The sequence below is a fragment of the Lissotriton helveticus genome, chromosome 8 (genome assembly GCF_964261635.1).
Source record: "Lissotriton helveticus chromosome 8, aLisHel1.1, whole genome shotgun sequence".
Taxonomy (NCBI): domain Eukaryota; kingdom Metazoa; phylum Chordata; class Amphibia; order Caudata; family Salamandridae; genus Lissotriton; species Lissotriton helveticus.
Genome location: NC_136069.1, coordinates 22,062,344 through 22,081,297, shown reverse-complemented (window position 1 = coordinate 22,081,297; position 18,954 = coordinate 22,062,344).

Genomic DNA, 18,954 nt, shown 5'->3' with positions numbered 1-18,954 from the left:
GCTGTCCGCTGCTTCTTGGACTTTCCCGCCGCTGCCTCCCTGCGGCCCCGCCCCCCTGTGATTCCATTCGCCGCCCCGCTCCCGCCACCCAGCTGCTCCTCCCTCCCGGCTCCTTACTATGACGCCCCCAGAGCGACCGCGCAGCGGACGCGCGCAGCGGGAGCGCTGATTGAGCGCCGAAGGTGCGCCAAAGGTAAGCCCGCCTGCGCCCGTCCGCGCCTGGCCCGTGCCCAGCGCCAGGCCCCCTTGTCCTCCCCGCCGAGGCAAGACGACCCGACTGACCTACGACGCCGCCACTCTCAACGCACTCAATGCCGGCCGGACCCACGCCTGCTGCCGAGCCACCCCGAGACGCACCCACGGACCCTTCACCTGCTGCACCTGCAAGTTCACCTGCCTCTGACCCTGCCCCGCACCCGCCAAGACAAACACCAGCAGCAACCACCTCAAGTGCATCCTGATCAACACCCGCTCCGTCCACAGACACGCAGTGGAACTCTGGAACCTCCTCGACGCTACGTCACCGGACGTCGCCTTCCTCACGGAAACCTGGATGAACGCCTCCTCTGCACCCGACATCGCCATCGCCATCCCGGACGGGTACAAGATCATCAGGAGGGACCGTATCAACCAGACCGGAGGTGGCATCGCCATCGTCCACAGGAACACCATCCGCATCACGACCGACGCCAGCGACTCCTTCGCCGCAGCCGAACATCTCCACTTCCAGATTCACACCGACCCTAAGACGACCCTCAGAGGCACCCTCGTCTACAGACCCCCGGGACCACGCACACAATTCAGCGAAGAGATCACAGACTTCATCAGCCCGCACGCCCTCCCCTCCACTGACTACATCCTCCTCGGGGACCTCAACTTCCACCTGGAGAACAACAAGGACCGCAACACCACCGCCCTGCTGGAAAACCTCGCCAACCTCGGACTCAAGCAACTGGTCAACACCCCCACCCACTACGCCGGCCACACGCTTGATCCCGTCTTCTCTTCCAGCAAGTACATCACCTTCAGCCACGCCACCGGACTCCACTGGACCGACCACAGCTGCGTCCACTTCAGCTTCAAAAGATCCACGACCCACCACCACCACCCGCAACAGGTACCTCACAGGAATTGGAGCAAGATCACCGCAGACCAGCTCATCACCTCCCTCAGCCAGAGCCCACCCGCCAACACAACGGACCCCAACGAAGCAGCCCGCAACTTCACACAGTGGCTGACCGCCTGCGCCGACGACCTCGCGCCACTAAAGAACCCTCCCAGCAGACCCAGAAGCAAGAAGGCATCCTGGTTCACCGACGACCTCAAGGACTCCAAGAAGACCTGCCGCACCCTCGAGAAAGTCTGGCTCCTCGACCGGACCACCGACAACATGACCGCCCTCAAACACTCTACCCGCAAGCACCACCAGCTCATCCGCACCACCAAGAAGAAATCCCTGAAGGAACGACTGGACAACAACGCCCACGACAGCAAAGAGCTCTTCACTATCGTCAAGGAGTTCTCCAACCCCAGCACCGGCACCAACGACATCACTCCGTCACAAGACCTCTGCGACTCCCTCGCCTCGTTCTTCCACCGCAAGATCGCCGACATCCACAACAGCTTCGGCGCCCCACCCACGCACCCAACCGTCGAACCAACGCCCCCCACCGCCACCCTTCGCACCTGGACCACGGTGACCACCGAAAACACAGTCCGCACGATGAACACCATCCACTCCGGATCACCGACCGACCCCTGCCCACACCACGTCTTCAACAAGGCCGACTCCACCATCGCATCCCAACTCCGGAACATCATCAACGCCTCCTTCAACACCGCCACGTTCCCGGAGAGCTGGAAGCACGCCGAGATCAGCGCCCTCCTGAAGAAACCTACAGCGGACCCCACCGATCTCAAAAACTTCCGCCCCATCTCGCTCCTCCCTTTTCCTGCTAAAGTCATCGAGAAGATCGTCAACAGACAGCTGACCGCCTTCCTCGAGACGAACGGATCCCTCGACACCTCGCAGTCCGGCTTCAGAGCCAACCACAGCACCGAGACCGCCCTCATCGCAGCCACCGACGACATCCGGACCCTGCTCGACAAGGGGGAAACAGTGGCCCTCATCCTCCTGGACCTCTCCGCTGCGTTCGACACGGTCTGCCACCGCACCCTAGTCCAGCGCCTCAGCAACATCGGTATCCAAGAGAAGGCACTGGAGTGGATCATCTCGTTTCTCGCCGGAAGAACACAAAGAGTCCGCCTCCCCCCGTTTCGCTCCGAGGCCACCGAAGTCATCTGCGGCGTCCCGCAAGGATCTTCACTCAGCCCCACCCTCTTCAACATCTACATGAAATCTCTCGCAGCCATCGCACGCCAGCACAACCTCAACATCATCTCTTACGCCGACGACACCCAGCTGATCCTCTCCCTCACCAGAGACCCCGACACCGCCGGAACCTGCCTACACGAAGGGATGAAAGACGTCGCCGAGTGGATGAAGGACAGCCGCCTGAAACTGAACTCGGACAAGACGGAAGTCCTCATCCTGGGATCTTCGCCCTCCGCCTGGGACGACTCCTGGTGGCCCCCCGCCCTGGGCACTGCACCCAAGCCAACCGACCACGCACGCAACCTGGGCTTCATCCTGGACCCCTCCCTCTCGATGACCAGACAAGTCAACGCCGTCTCCTCATCGTGCTTCAACACCCTGCGTATGCTTCGCAAGATCTTCCGCTGAATCCCGACCGAGACCAGGAAGACTGTCACCCAGGCACTCGTCACCAGCCGACTGGACTACGGAAACGCCCTCTATGCCGGAACCACAGCCAAGCTACAGAAAAGACTCCAGCTCATCCAGAACGCCTCCGCCCAACTCATCCTGGATGTCTTCCGACGCAGCCACATCTCCAGCCACCTGAGGAACCTGCACTGGCTCCCCGTCGACAAGAGGATCACGTTCCGGCTCCTCACCCACGCACACAAGTCTCTCCACGACCTGGGCCCCAAGTACCTCAACGACCGCCTGACCTTCTACACGCCCACCCGCCAGCTACGGTCTACCAGCCTCGCCCTCGCAGCCATACCTCGCATCCGAAGAGCCACCGCCGGAGGAAGATCCTTCTCTTACCTGGCTGCCAAGACTTGGAACTCCCTCCCCATCCACCTTCGGCTGACCCAGGACCATCTCGCCTTCAGGAAACAACTCAAGACCTGGCTGTTCGAGCGGTAGCATACCCCTCCCCCCAAGCGCCTTGAGACCCTCCCGGGTGAGTAGTGCGCTATACAAATGGCATGATTGATTGATTAACAGTGGTGTCACTGCATCAAAGTCACTCAACAGAGGTACTGCATCAGATTCTCCCTGCATTTGAGTCGCCCTCAGGTTACATATATACATTGATTCTCTTAACAGTGGTGCCATTTCATCAGATTCTCCCTGTATTTGAGTCACGCTCAGGTTACATATACATTAATTCTTTCTAAGGTGGTGTAATTACATCGGATTCTTCCTGTATTTGAGTCACGCTCAAGTTACATATACATTGATTCTCTTAACAGTGGTATTATTGCATCAGATTCTCCCTGTATTTGAGACACGCTGTGGTTACTTAAACGTTGATTCTCTCAACGGTGGTGTCACTGTATCAGATTCTCCCTGTATTTGAGTCACGCTCAGGTTACATGTACGTTGATTCTTTTAACCGTGGTGTCACTGTATCAGATTCTCCCTGTATTTGAGTCACGCTCAGGTTACACATACGTTGATTCTTTTAACAGTGGTATCATTGCATCAGATTCTCCCTGAATTTGAGTCGCGCTCAGGTTACATATACATTGAGTCTCTTAACAGTAGTATCACTGCATCAGATTCTCCCTGCATTTGAGTCACGCTCAGGTTACATATCAATTGATTCTCTTAACAGTGGTTTCATTGCATCAGTTTCTCCATGAATTTGAGTCGTACACAGGTTACATATACATTGATTTTCTTAACAGTGGTATCATTGCATCGGATTCGTCCTGTATTTCAGTCACGCTCAGGTTACATATACATTGATTCTCTTAACAGTGGTGTCACTGCATCAGATTCTCCCTGTATTTGAGACACGCTCTGGTTACTTATCTGTTGATTCTCTTAACAGTGGTATCGCTGCATCAGTTTCTCCATGCATTTGAGTCGTACACAGGTTACATATATACATTGATTCTCTTAACAGTGGTGTCATTGCATCAGATTCTCCCTGTATTTGAGTCACGCTCAGGTTACCTATACATTGATTCTCTTAACAGTGGAATCACTCCATCTGATTCTCCCTGTATTTGAGTCACGCTCAGGTTACATATACATTGATAATTTTTATAGTGGTGTCATTGCATCAGATTCTTCCTATATTTGAGTCACACTCCTGTTACATATACATTGATTCTTTTTATAGTGGTGTCATTGCTTCAGATTCTCCCTGTATTTGAGACACGCTCTGGTTACATATACCTTGATTTTCTTAACAGTAGTATCACCGCATCAGATTCTCCCTCTATTTGAGACACGCTCTGGTTACTTATACATTGATTCTCGTAATAGTGATGTCACCGAGACGGAGACGGTGGGTTTCGTCAGCGGACTGGTCTAGTGATAATATGTTTAAGACTTGTTATTTTAGACCAATCTCTAATGTGATTGATAATGTTCTTAATGCACTTTGAAGTTGCATAATATGGCCTCCGTGTCGTGCCATAAAATTTATATTTTTCACAGCCTGCTGGGCAGAAAATCTGGATTTTATTAAGGACACGGAGGCTAATATTATCCCTCCACTTTTTTGGATTGTATTTTATATCCCACCCTATTCTTATTACATATGTTACGTGTACTATTCTTCTTCTTCATTCAGAATAAGAATTTACTTCCCTCTGGACTAGAAGTTGAAAAAATGTTCGTTGGATTATTGTTCTCTACATGTTGAACGTATTTCTTCGCAGCCTGACAAAGAAGGAAGATACCTGGTCAGAGAGGGACTAGTCATCTCTTCAGAATGTTCACTAAGTTCTATTCTATTGTTGCTGCTGAGTATAAAGTTCCTTGCAGACTATCTCTCATCCTTCTTTGTTGCTGCTGCTCAGAAAGATAAGTATCTCTCTAACATCCCTTAATTGATTTTGCATGTCTTTGCTTTACCTTAAGTCTCCCTATGATTGACACATTATATCTCATGGGCATTAACTGTATTTCATTGTAGGAGTCGTTTTTTACATTAATAACTCCTCTTTAATAACCTTTTTATAAAAAATTATGGAGAAAAAGTATGTATTTCACCTCTATCGTTTTATTAGATAGAACACCCTCATTAGTAGAACAATAACCATCTCCGGTCCGATTCCGGGCCGGATTAGATACCGAGTTAGTTTTTAAATCTTGCGCGCGAGATCAGCTTACATACACACTCTGTTCCGCACTCTAGCCTACCTTCAACACGCTCGGAATCCCGCTCCGAATTCTTATTTTCATAGCCTCTGCCCTTATCGCTCCTCATATCAACTACGATACTCCGAGAATGATTTGGACTTAATCGCCCCCCTCCGACAACGAGCCTCGGAGGGGGACGGATTAGAGGAATAACTGTAAGCATCGGCCGACGCACGTCGTAACGTGCGTGACGGCCATCTTAGATGCTTGGGAATTCCTCAATCGAATAACGTTAGGCGGACATTTTACTAGATTGGGACATTGCGTCTTTCCCTCGAGAGAATGACAGTTATTACGCTTATTGTGCACAAAAGATCGACGGAAATACAGCGTTTTACTCGGATTCTCTACAATACTGCCACATTTAACACTTTAATCAATATTTAGAATAACTAAACTAACTATTTAAAATTATTTATAATAAAACAGATACAAAGATGTCTGAACCCCTACCAAACATCAAGGGACATTTAGAAAGACTCATTAATAAAGCCTTTGAAAAGGTAATTGGATCTATTGATGAAACCATCAATAAAAAACTTAGAGTCTTTAACATCCCCACGCCCTTCCACTAGTAATTACCAAGAAGGAGCAACAAAGGCTCCAATAAAGCGGAGATTTGGAGGAAGTAAAAGAAAAGACCCTAAAAGATCAAAAACCTCCTCCCTCCCTTCACACCCTCGGGGTGGTGACATGAATGGTGCCTCGGGCACCCCATTGGGCAAAGAGAAGGCCCAGAGCCCCCTATTGATATTGATACTAGTGACAACTCAGAGCCAGAAATAGATCTCTCTTATTCCTCTGAATTCAATACCGACGAGGAAGAGGCACAAGAAAGGGGGACGGGGAGCTCACAAGCGGCATCAAAGGCCCAAGATAATAACATGGGTCTCTTGGACCCTTTGGGTAATCCTATGTTTGACCCCCTCTTAATCAAACATCCCTTATCACCAGATTGGATTCCCTCCCAACATGTGGGAGACTATCTTACATTCTGGCTTAAAAAGGAGATCCCACAAGAAGTCAGAGCTAGATTGCGCTCTGAATGCCCTAGACCCTCGTTGCCAAATAAAATTATGGCAACCCCTGAACTCGACCCAAAAGTAGGATCCTTTATTTCAAAGACCTCTAGAGATACAAGAAAAGGCATTGACAAGGGCTTGAGATCTTGTCAAGATCGCCTCCTTGATACGGTGCGTCCTATTACTAAAATATTTGAAATGGCGGAATCAGCTTACTTGGAGGATCGCCAAGTTGACCCCACGGAACTCAGGGAATGGGTTCAGAGAGCCATTTGTTTAATTGGTAACGCCAACACTGCATTGTCTATAGAAAGAAAAAAAGGGATCCTCTCTAAAATAGATCCAAAATTAATTGAATTGGCAAAAAGTAATGGAGGGGAAAATACACAAGGTTTCCTTTTCGGAGACGAATTCATAAAAGACATGGCCAGATATGTTTGAGCGTTCAGCTCAATTCAAAAATCACGGAACGACATCAAAAAAGTCTTTCAAGAACGTGTTTTTACACGGCCCGGGAGAATGCGGGGTCGTTTCCAAGACCCTTTATCTCCCGCGGAGGAGGAAGATACACTAATAATTCAAACTCCAGCCAATTCTACCCGCAGAGACAAAGAAGCCGCGGACGCAACTTTAGAGGAGAACGAAGACAACGTTCATTTTCTTCAGGTAAGAACCTTGTCAGACCCTTTAGATACCCCTCCAAAAGTAGGGGGGAGACTACGCCAATTCGCTGGGAATTGGAATCTAATAACAAAAGACCCTTGGGTTCTCAATACTGTGAAGGGTTACAAAATAGATTTTATAACTACTCCCCATCAACCCAAACCTCCTCGAGAAATAGTTTTCTCCGGAAAGGACAGGGCACTCGTGTCTCAAGAGGTTCAAGAACTTTTAAAAAAAGGTGCAATTATAGAGACTACTCAGATGGGTTTCTTGAGCAATATATTCCTTGTGGAAAAGAAAAACAAGGAACAAAGGCCAGTCATAAATCTGAAAGAATTAAATCAATGGGTAGTTTATCAGCATTTCAAAATGGAGGGAATTCACCTCCTACGAGACATCTTAAGAAAAGGAGACTGGTTGACAAGACTAGACCTGAAAGACGCTTATCTAACAATACCGATTTGGATACACCACCAAAAGTTTCTCCAATTCACATGGCAAGGCCATTTATATCAATGTTGCAGCCTCCCCTTCGGTCTGTCTTCCGCCCCATGGTGTTTCACCAAGGTTCTTCGTCCCGTTACCTGTGAGAAAAAGGAATAAGACTGATAATATACCTCAACGACATACTCATAATGGGTCAGTCGAAGAAGACTGTTGTTCTTCATACGAACCTTACAATCAATCTATTACAAAACTTAGGCTTCGTGATCAACTTAAAAAAGTCATGCACAGTTCCGTCCCAACAAACTAAATTTTTGGGTTTTCTGGTAGACGCTGTAAAGGCAGAACTTCGCCTACCGAGCGACAAAGTAAGGAAAGAAATCAGAAAAATCCTAAAGCTAAAGGAATTTCCCCTCAGATTTCTAGCCAAATTGTTAGGCCTTCATACTTCTACGATTCAAGCGATCTGCCCAGGCCCACTTCATTACCGGGCACTTCAAAGTCTCAAGACGCATTACTTGAGATTGAACCAATCTTATTCCCAACTAATCTTTCTAGATCAAGAATCGAAAACAGAACTCATCTGGTGGTTAAAGAATCTGGAAGCATGGAATGGCAAAGCCATTTTTGGGGAAGAACCAGACCTTATAATAGAGTCGGATGCGAGTTTGGAAGGATGGGGAGCCAGATGTGGAAATTTGATTACCAGGGGTCGTTGGACTCCTCAAGAGAAGATGTTACACATCAATTGCTTGGAACTATTAGCAGGTTCCTTTGCAATTCGTTCTTTTACTCAGAACTCAATGAAATGTTGTGTAACCCTTCGCATGGACAATGTATCAGCAGTTCGATACGTCTCGAAATTGGGGGGTCCTCACTCGAAAGACTTAACAGACCTAGCGAAGAGCCTGTGGAGCTTTTGCTTGAACAAAGGTATTTCTGTTGTGGCAGAACACATTCCCGGACTGAACACGATGTAGCGGACTGGTACTCGAGAAATTTCCGAGACTCCAGCAATTGGAGACTGAACAGACGAATATTCCTAACAATTCAGTCCATGTGGGGTCCCTTCAAAACAGACCTGTTTGTGGACCGTATGAATACCCATCTGAAAAACTTCTTCAGTTGGAGGCCGGATCCTCAAGCTCTGAGTGTAGATGCCTTCCTTCAAGATTGGAGAGAATTAGCACCTTATGCCTTCCCTCCTTTTGCAATGCTTCCTCGAGTTCTCCTTCATGCTCGAGGTTACAAACAAAGCATGGTAGTAATAACTCCTCTTTGGAGATCCCAAGCTTGGTTTCCCATCATCCTAGAAATGAGCATAGATGTTCCCATTCTGATTCCCTCTTTCAAAGAAATCCTACTGGATCCAGAGGGTCATATCCATCCACTAGTAGAACAGGGACTTCTACCTCTGACGGCATGGAGGATTTCCGGCGACAATGGCAAATCAATGACCTTTTGTCTAATGCTTTCAGATTCATTTCTGAATCCTGGGCGTCTGGAACAAGGAAAGCCTATAGATTGGCATGGAATAAATGGGTTCGCTGGTGCGTTCAACGATGTTATGATCCCATTTCAACTGATTTAGTTAACGTTATTAATTACCTTTCAGACCTTTTCACCTCTGGTCTGTCTTATAGAAACGTAAACGTTTACAGATCTGCAATATCAGCTGGCCATTCTTTAATTAACGGAATTTCTGTGGGACAGAACCTTTTAACTAAGAAAATAATGAGAAGTATGAGGGTTATAAATCCACCTGGTCCAAAGTATACTACTCTGTGGGACGTTACCCTCGTTCTTTGAACCCTATCTTCATGGGGAGATAATTCTTCTCTTTCCCTTAAACGTATTTCTTTTAAACTTACCGTTCTACTTACTGTCTTTTAGAAGAACTTCAGAAGTTAAAGCTTTAGATATCTCAAGCAGAGCCTTTCAACCGGAAGGAGTTTGTTTTTTCATAAAAAAGAGAACTAAAACGCTATCTTTCTCTATTTTTTACCCCTGTTTTAACGGATATAGTAGACTTTGTGTAGTAAAGTGTTTGAAAGAATATGAAAAAAGAACCAGAGTTTTAAGATTAAATGAAGCTCAATTCTTAATTTCTTACAGATCTCCTCATAAAGGAGTCTCCGCTCCAACTTTAGCCAGATGGGTAAAGAATGTCATGTATGAAAGTGGTGTAGATGTTTCAGTTTTTGGTGCTCATTCTATTAGAGGTGCTTCTGCATCAAAAGCTTACTGTCTTGGTGGAGGATTACAAGATATCCTTAGAGCTGCAGATTGGTCGAATGATAGTATGTTTAAAGCTTGTTACTTCAGACCAATCAATAATGTGATTGATAATGTTCTTAATGCACTTTAAACTTGCATAATATGGCCTCCGTGTCGTGCCATAAAATTTTGATTTTTCACAGCCTGCTGGGCAGAAAATCTGGATTTTATTAAGGACACGGAGGCTAATATTATCCCTCCTCTTGTATTGTATCCCACCCTACCTTTTTATGCGATATTATAATATTTCACCTTTTCTTTCAGAGTAAAAGTGGTTCTTCTCTTCTGGAAGTTCGTATTTGGAAATTCTTGGTTCTCCAGTTATTTTGAATCTTATGCTTATGTTCTTCATGATGATCTTTCTTCGCAGTTTGGACAAAGAAGGATGAGAGATAGTCTGCAAGGAACTTTATACTTCTTTAGAATGTTCATTGAAGTTCCATGTTCTTCAATTGTTGCTAATGAGCTGTAGTAATAAAGGAGAAATAAAGGAGATTTGCATAATATTAGCCTCCGTGTCCTTAATAAAATCCAGATTTTCTGCCCAGCAGGCTGTGAAAAATCTAAATTCTCCCTCTATTTGAGACACGCTCTGGTTACTTATACATTGATTCTCGTAATAGTGATGTCACTGCATCAGATTCTCCCTGCATTTGAGTCACGCTCAGGTTACCTATGATTCTCTTATCAGTGGTATCGCTCCATCTGATTTGTCCTGTATTTGAGTCGCGCTCTGGTTACATATACATTGATTCCCTTAACAGTGGTATCATTGCATCGGATTCTTCCTGTATTTGAGACATGCTGAGGTTACATATACAATGATTCTATTAAAAGTGGTGTCATTACATCATATTCTACCTGAATTTGAGTTATTCTCAGGCTACATATACATTGATTCTCTTAACAGTGGTATCATTGTATTGAATTCTCTTAACAGTGGTATCACTGCATCAGATTCTCCCTGTATTTGAGTCACGCTCAGGTTACATACACACTTATTCTATTAAAAGTGGTGTCATTGCATCAGATTCTCCCTGCATTTGAGACACGCTCTGGTTACTACACGTTGATTCTCTTAACAGTGGTGTCCCTGCGTCAGATTCTCCATGCATTTGAGTCACGCTCAGGTTACATATACATTGATTCTCTTAACAGTGGTGTCACAGCATGAGATTCTCCCTGTATTTGAATCACGCTCAGGTTACATATACATCGATTATCTTAACATGGGTATCGCTGCATCGGTTTCTCCCTGCATCTGAGTCACGCTCAGCTTACATATACATTGATTTTCTTAACAGTGGTGTAATTTCATCAGATCCTCCCTGTATTTGAGTGCAGCTCAGGTCACATATACATTGATTCTTTTTAAAGCGGCATCATTGCATCGGATTCTTCCTTTATTTGAGTCACACTCAGGCTACATATACATTGATTCTCTTAACAATGGTATCGCTGCATCGGATTTTCCCTGCATATGAGTCACACTCAGGCTACATATACATTGATTCTCTTAACAGTGGTATCGCTGCATCGGATACTCCCTGTATTTGAGTCACGCTCAGGTTACATATACGTTGATTCTCTTAACAGTGGAATCATTGCATCAGATTCTCAATGCATTTGAGTCGCGCTCAGGTTTCATATACATTGATTCTCTTAACAGTGGTTTAATTGCATCAGTTTCTCCATGCATTTGAGTCGTACACAGGTTACATTTAGATTGATTTTCTTAACAGGGATGTCATTGCATCGGATTCTCCCTGCATTTGAGTCGCGCTAAGGTTACATATCAATTGATTCTCTTAACAGTGGTTTCATTGCATCAGTTTCTCCATGCATTTGAATGGTACACAGGTTACATATACATTGATTTTCTTAACAGTGGTATCATTGCATTGGATTCTTCCTGTATTTCAGTCGAGCTCAGGTTACATATACATTGATTCTCTTAATAGTGGTGTCATTGCATCAGATTCTCTTAACAGTGGTGTCTCTGCATCAGATTCTCCCTGCATTTGAGTCGCACTTCAGCATTGATTCTTTAAAGAGCGGTGTCATTGCATCGGATTCTCCCTGTATTTGAGACAAGCTCTGGTTACTTATACGTTGATTCTCTTAACAATGGTGTCACTGCATCAAATTCACTTAATAGTAGTACTGTATCATATTCTCCCTGCATTTGAGTCGCGCTTAGGTTACATATACATTGATTCTTTTTAAGGTGGTGTCATTGCATCGGATTCTCCCTGTATTTGAGTCACGCTCATGTTACATATCAATTGATTCTCTTAACAGTAGTATCAATGCATCAGATTCTCCCTGCATTTGAGTCACGCTCAGGTTACATATCAATTGATTCTCTTAAAAGTGGTTTCATTGAATCAGTTTCTCCATGCATTTGAGTCGTACACAAGTTACATATACATTGATTTTCTTAACAGTGGTATCATTGCATTGGGTTCTTCCTGTATTTGAGTCGAGCTCAGGTTACATATACATTGATTCTCTTAACAGTGGCGTCACTGCATCAGATTCTCCCTGTATTTGAGTCGCACTCAGGTTACATATACATTGATTCTCCTAACAGTGGAGTCATTGCATCAGATTCTCTCTCTATTTGAGACACGCTCTGCTTACTTATACGTTGATTCTCTTAACAGTGGTATCACTGAATCAGATTCTCCCTGTATTTGAGACACGCTGTGGTTACTTAAACGTTGATTCTCTTAACAGTGGTGTCACTGCATCAGATTCTCCCTGTATTTGAGTGACGCTAAGGTTACTTATACATTGATTCTCTTAACGATGGTGTCACTGCATCAGATTCTCCATGCATTTGAGTCACGCTAAGGTTACTTATACATTGATTCTCTTAACAATGGTGTCACTGCATCAGATTCTCCATGCATTTGAGTCACGCTCAGGTTACATAGACATTGATTCTCTTAACACTGGTATCATTGCATTAGTTTCTCCCTGTATTTGAGTCACGCTCAGGTTACTTATCCGTTGATTCTCTTAACAGTGCTGTCACTGCATCAGATTCTCCATGCATTTGAGTCACACTCAGGTTACTTATACGTTGATTCTCTTAATAGTGGTGTCACTGCATCAAATTCACTTAACAGTGGTACTGCATCAGATTCTCCCTGCATTTGAGATGCGCTCAGGCTACATATACCTTGAGTCTCTTAACAGTAGTATCACTGCATCAGATTCTCCCTGTATTTGAGTCACGCTAAGGTTAATTATACATTGATTCTCTTAACGATGTTGTCACTGCATCAGATTCTCCATGCATTTGAGTCACGCTCAGGTTACATATACATTGATTCTCTTAACAGTGGTATCGCTGCATCAGATTTCATTACAAGACCGGAGGCTACCATTATGCAAATACTTTTATTTGCTGCCCAAACATGCAGCCCTTTAAAGAATACTATTACATCACAATAAAATAGAGCTTTAACACATAGCAACTAGGATGAGCAGGCTCCTATCTTCCTCTTTTGTTCGCTGCTCTGACACAGATAAGTACTATTTTTCTAACATACCATCTTCACTTATTTATAGAAGATTTTGGTATGTTTTAGATGGATTTTGCTATTATTGTTATTTCTAAATAACTAATGTTTACTCATTTGTTCAATTATTAAGTTTGTGGTAATATCATTTATTCAATTATTAGCTTTGTCTCAATGTCGTTTGATTAATCTGTAATTTAATACAATTGCCTTCTTAGATTTTATCATTTCCCAGTCCAATTTACGGACGGGATTAGGTTTCCTCATTTCTGTTTTCCCTCGATCGATATTTATGGTAGGTATTCCAATTCTTTATAACGATAAGCGTTATGTATAATTTTTGCTCTGAACTCTTTATGCCTCGATGACATTTAATGATTCAGAAAAGGGGGTGGTGATGGGGCAGTGAGATAAATAACGGTGATGGATCAAGCCCTGATCTTTGGACTGGGTAAGAGTGGTCTGCTTAATTCAGACACTCTGTTCATCACCACCCCCTTTTCTGTATCGTTTTTGGCCACTATAGGTGTGGCAGGGTATACTCAGACATGAGTCCCTTTCTCACTGCTCCATCAGGATTCAAGCAAGCCGGGCCGAAGAGGCTGAAATGCCAGAAACCGGTCCCCGGTAGCTTGTCTCCTTTCTGGTGAAGAATTGGCTTTGTAGTTTGGTCTGCCCTGTTCCCATGATGCACTGGGCCAGGGACAGACTAATTTGCATATAGCCAGGTTCTGAGCTGGGATGGGGCAGTGAGATAAATAACGGTGATGGATCAAGCCCTGATCTTTGGACTGGGTAAGAGTGGTCTGCTTAATTCAGACACTCTGTTCATCACCACCCCCTTTTCTGTATCGTTTTTGGCCACTATAGGTGTGGCAGGGTATACTCAGACATGAGTCCCTTTCTCACTGCTCCATCAGGATTCAAGCAAGCCGGGCCGAAGAGGCTGAAATGCCAGAAACCGGTCCCCGGTAGCTTGTCTCCTTTCTGGTGAAGAATTGGCTTTGTAGTTTGGTCTGCCCTGTTCCCATGATGCACTGGGCCAGGGACAGACTAATTTGCATATAGCCAGGTTCTGAGCTGGGATGGGGCAGTGAGATAAATAACGGTGATGGATCAAGCCCTGATCTTTGGACTGGGTAAGAGTGGTCTGCTTAATTCAGACACTCTGTTCATCACCACCCCCTTTTCTGTATCGTTTTTGGCCACTATAGGTGTGGCAGGGTATACTCAGACATGAGTCCCTTTCTCACTGCTCCATCAGGATTCAAGCAAGCCGGGCCGAAGAGGCTGAAATGCCAGAAACCGGTCCCCGGTAGCTTGTCTCCTTTCTGGTGAAGAATTGGCTTTGTAGTTTGGTCTGCCCTGTTCCCATGATGCACTGGGCCAGGGACAGACTAATTTGCATATAGCCAGGTTCTGAGCTGGGATGGGGCAGTGAGATAAATAACGGTGATGGATCAAGCCCTGATCTTTGGACTGGGTAAGAGTGGTCTGCTTAATTCAGACACTCTGTTCATCACCACCCCCTTTTCTGTATCGTTTTTGGCCACTATAGGTGCGGCAGGGTATACTCAGACATGAGTCCCTTTCTCACTGCTCCATCAGGATTCAAGCAAGCCGGGCCGAAGAGGCTGAAATGCCAGAAACCGGTCCCCGGTAGCTTGTCTCCTTTCTGGTGAAGAATTGGCTTTGTAGTTTGGTCTGCCCTGTTCCCATGATGCACTGGGCCAGGGACAGACTAATTTGCATATAGCCAGGTTCTGAGCTGGGATGGGGCAGTGAGATAAATAACGGTGATGGATCAAGCCCTGATCTTTGGACTGGGTAAGAGTGGTCTGCTTAATTCAGACACTCTGTTCATCACCACCCCCTTTTCTGTATCGTTTTTGGCCACTATAGGTGTGGCAGGGTATACTCAGACATGAGTCCCTTTCTCACTGCTCCATCAGGATTCAAGCAAGCCGGGCCGAAGAGGCTGAAATGCCAGAAACCGGTCCCCGGTAGCTTGTCTCCTTTCTGGTGAAGAATTGGCTTTGTAGTTTGGTCTGCCCTGTTCCCATGATGCACTGGGCCAGGGACAGACTAATTTGCATATAGCCAGGTTCTGAGCTGGGATGGGGCAGTGAGATAAATAACGGTGATGGATCAAGCCCTGATCTTTGGACTGGGTAAGAGTGGTCTGCTTAATTCAGACACTCTGTTCATCACCACCCCCTTTTCTGTATCGTTTTTGGCCACTATAGGTGTGGCAGGGTATACTCAGACATGAGTCCCTTTCTCACTGCTCCATCAGGATTCAAGCAAGCCGGGCCGAAGAGGCTGAAATGCCAGAAACCGGTCCCCGGTAGCTTGTCTCCTTTCTGGTGAAGAATTGGCTTTGTAGTTTGGTCTGCCCTGTTCCCATGATGCACTGGGCCAGGGACAGACTAATTTGCATATAGCCAGGTTCTGAGCTGGGATGGGGCAGTGAGATAAATAACGGTGATGGATCAAGCCCTGATCTTTGGACTGGGTAAGAGTGGTCTGCTTAATTCAGACACTCTGTTCATCACCACCCCCTTTTCTGTATCGTTTTTGGCCACTATAGGTGTGGCAGGGTATACTCAGACATGAGTCCCTTTCTCACTGCTCCATCAGGATTCAAGCAAGCCGGGCCGAAGAGGCTGAAATGCCAGAAACCGGTCCCCGGTAGCTTGTCTCCTTTCTGGTGAAGAATTGGCTTTGTAGTTTGGTCTGCCCTGTTCCCATGATGCACTGGGCCAGGGACAGACTAATTTGCATATAGCCAGGTTCTGAGCTGGGATGGGGCAGTGAGATAAATAACGGTGATGGATCAAGCCCTGATCTTTGGACTGGGTAAGAGTGGTCTGCTTAATTCAGACACTCTGTTCATCACCACCCCCTTTTCTGTATCGTTTTTGGCCACTATAGGTGTGGCAGGGTATACTCAGACATGAGTCCCTTTCTCACTGCTCCATCAGGATTCAAGCAAGCCGGGCCGAAGAGGCTGAAATGCCAGAAACCGGTCCCCGGTAGCTTGTCTCCTTTCTGGTGAAGAATTGGCTTTGTAGTTTGGTCTGCCCTGTTCCCATGATGCACTGGGCCAGGGACAGACTAATTTGCATATAGCCAGGTTCTGAGCTGGGATGGGGCAGTGAGATAAATAACGGTGATGGATCAAGCCCTGATCTTTGGACTGGGTAAGAGTGGTCTGCTTAATTCAGACACTCTGTTCATCACCACCCCCTTTTCTGTATCGATGACATTTAAAGCGCTTTGTTTGTTTTAAAAAAAAAAAAAAAAAAAGGGGGAGAAATAGCAAACGCCGACATATATTTTTGATTCCCCGCGTCTCTTGGCAACGTAGAGACGCGGGTATTTGCCGGCTTTCCCTCGAGCCCTACGCATGACCATTGTGCCTTCCTGAAAGCCTCACGCGTCTCCTAGCAACTGGCTGAGAGACACGGAGACGCAATGACACGGAGAGACGTGGTGTCTCGCGCTTTAACACGCGATAGAGATTTGCGGAAAGACGCTCATGATCTCCATGGTTACAGCTTTCTGAAGAGGATACCCAGAGAGCATCTTGATCAAAGCTAAGGAACGATGCGATAATCTTACAAGACAAGACACACTAACAACGAAAACCAAAGGTGAAACCAAAAGACCAGTGATAGTATCTAAGTTTTCTGAAGCATCTAAGACATACAAGGCCTCAATTTTGCGACATTGGCCGATCATCAGCGGAGAACAAGATTTCAATGGTATTTTCAATCAACAGCCACTATTCGCCTACAAAAGAGGCAGACATTTGAAAGAGATTATTACACATCCTGGTCAACATGATCAAACTACTTTCAAAGGAAACCAGCCTTGTTTTAACTGTAAGAATTGTAATAACATGATCAAAGGCTCTACACTGAAACACCCTCTGAAGGGCACAAACATCAGACTCAAACTTAACGCTACTTGTGACACTGAGAATGTGATTTACATCATCAAATGCCCGTGTGGCTTGGTTTACACTGGCAAAACGTCAAGGAAACTAAAATTGAGGATAAATGAACACAAAAGTAACATAAGAACAGTGAACTTGAAATCCAACCTTGCTGTACACTTCAAAGAAAACCGACATAACATCAGTCAATTGCGGTTCGCTGCTGTAGAAGTGGTGAAGAAACGGGAAGGCAGAGACAATAATGAGTTTTTACTGCAGCGTGAGAATCACTGGATTAAGTTTCTTCAATCCATGAAGCCATCCGGTCTCAACGATCGGATGGAATTCACATGTTACCTGTAATAGACCATGATGGACACTAATACTTGCCTTTATTATATGTTGAATGTCATTGTCATGTTAAGTACTTGTTTTTATTTAATCACCAACTGCTGTTTTAGTTTCAATAATATCGTTTGTTTACACCATGAGGTTTACTTGAGAACGTAGACAGACCATATGACATTTTTTTAATTGATTTATGAACATGTTGGGAGTTTTTTCACACCATTACAATATGGCCGCTACAGTCCCTCGGGTTTGCATGCATTTGAACACCCCTCATTTATGTTTGCGCTCACGCTTAAACTCAGTCGGTAGACGCCAGCGAGCACACGAGTGGGACGCGGGCTCTCACAACACCTTTTCTCTGTAAGTTTGAATTGATTATTTTCACTTTTCGATGTAGGAATGTTTTGTATAACTTCAGGCACAGAGCACACGATGGTTTATGAATGAATTGGACATGAGCACCGTTTACCGAGCACTGGGTGTTGTGGAATTGGTTAGCACATTGTGAACTCGACAATTATTTTTTTCATAGTCACTTTGAATAAACACGGTGATTACGCAAACAGCACGCGTCAGCACAACGGCAATTGGGCAATGGTTGAGCACTTTAGTTCACCGTTTATAATTTCAATGCGTAATAATTTCATTGTAAATTGATTTCTTGAACCCCGGGGTGAGACGCTTAGACGATGTCTTTGCCTTTTTAGGATTCCCCTGAAGAAGGACGGAGGTCCGAAATGCATCGGGAGGGAAATTGTTTAAATACCAAAATGCAACAATTGGATTGTACATATTATTCACTTGATTGAGATTGGATAATGGACATGAATTACGACATGTGAATTAAACATGGACACCGTATCCACACATCTTTTGGTTTAAAGAGTGAATTTCTTCTTTGAAAGGTTGTGCTCGAGGAGCTGGTACTTATCCTAGGTACCACTGACCATATTGGATTACTACACCTCTCTGTCAGGGGGTGATATCCTTGAAGCACACCACAGCCACACAGATTGATACAAAGAGGTGTGCGTGACCCACACCACAGCCTTCCTGAAAGCCTCACGCGTCTCCTAGCAACTGGCTGAGAGACACGGAGACGCAATGACACGGAGAGACGTGGTGTCTCGCGCTTTAACACGCGATAGAGATTTGCGGAAAGACGCTCATGATCTCCATGGTTACAGCTTTCTCAAAACGAGAGTGTAACGGAGACGGAGCCTCTTACTAACCGAAGATAATAACAATATTTTAGTA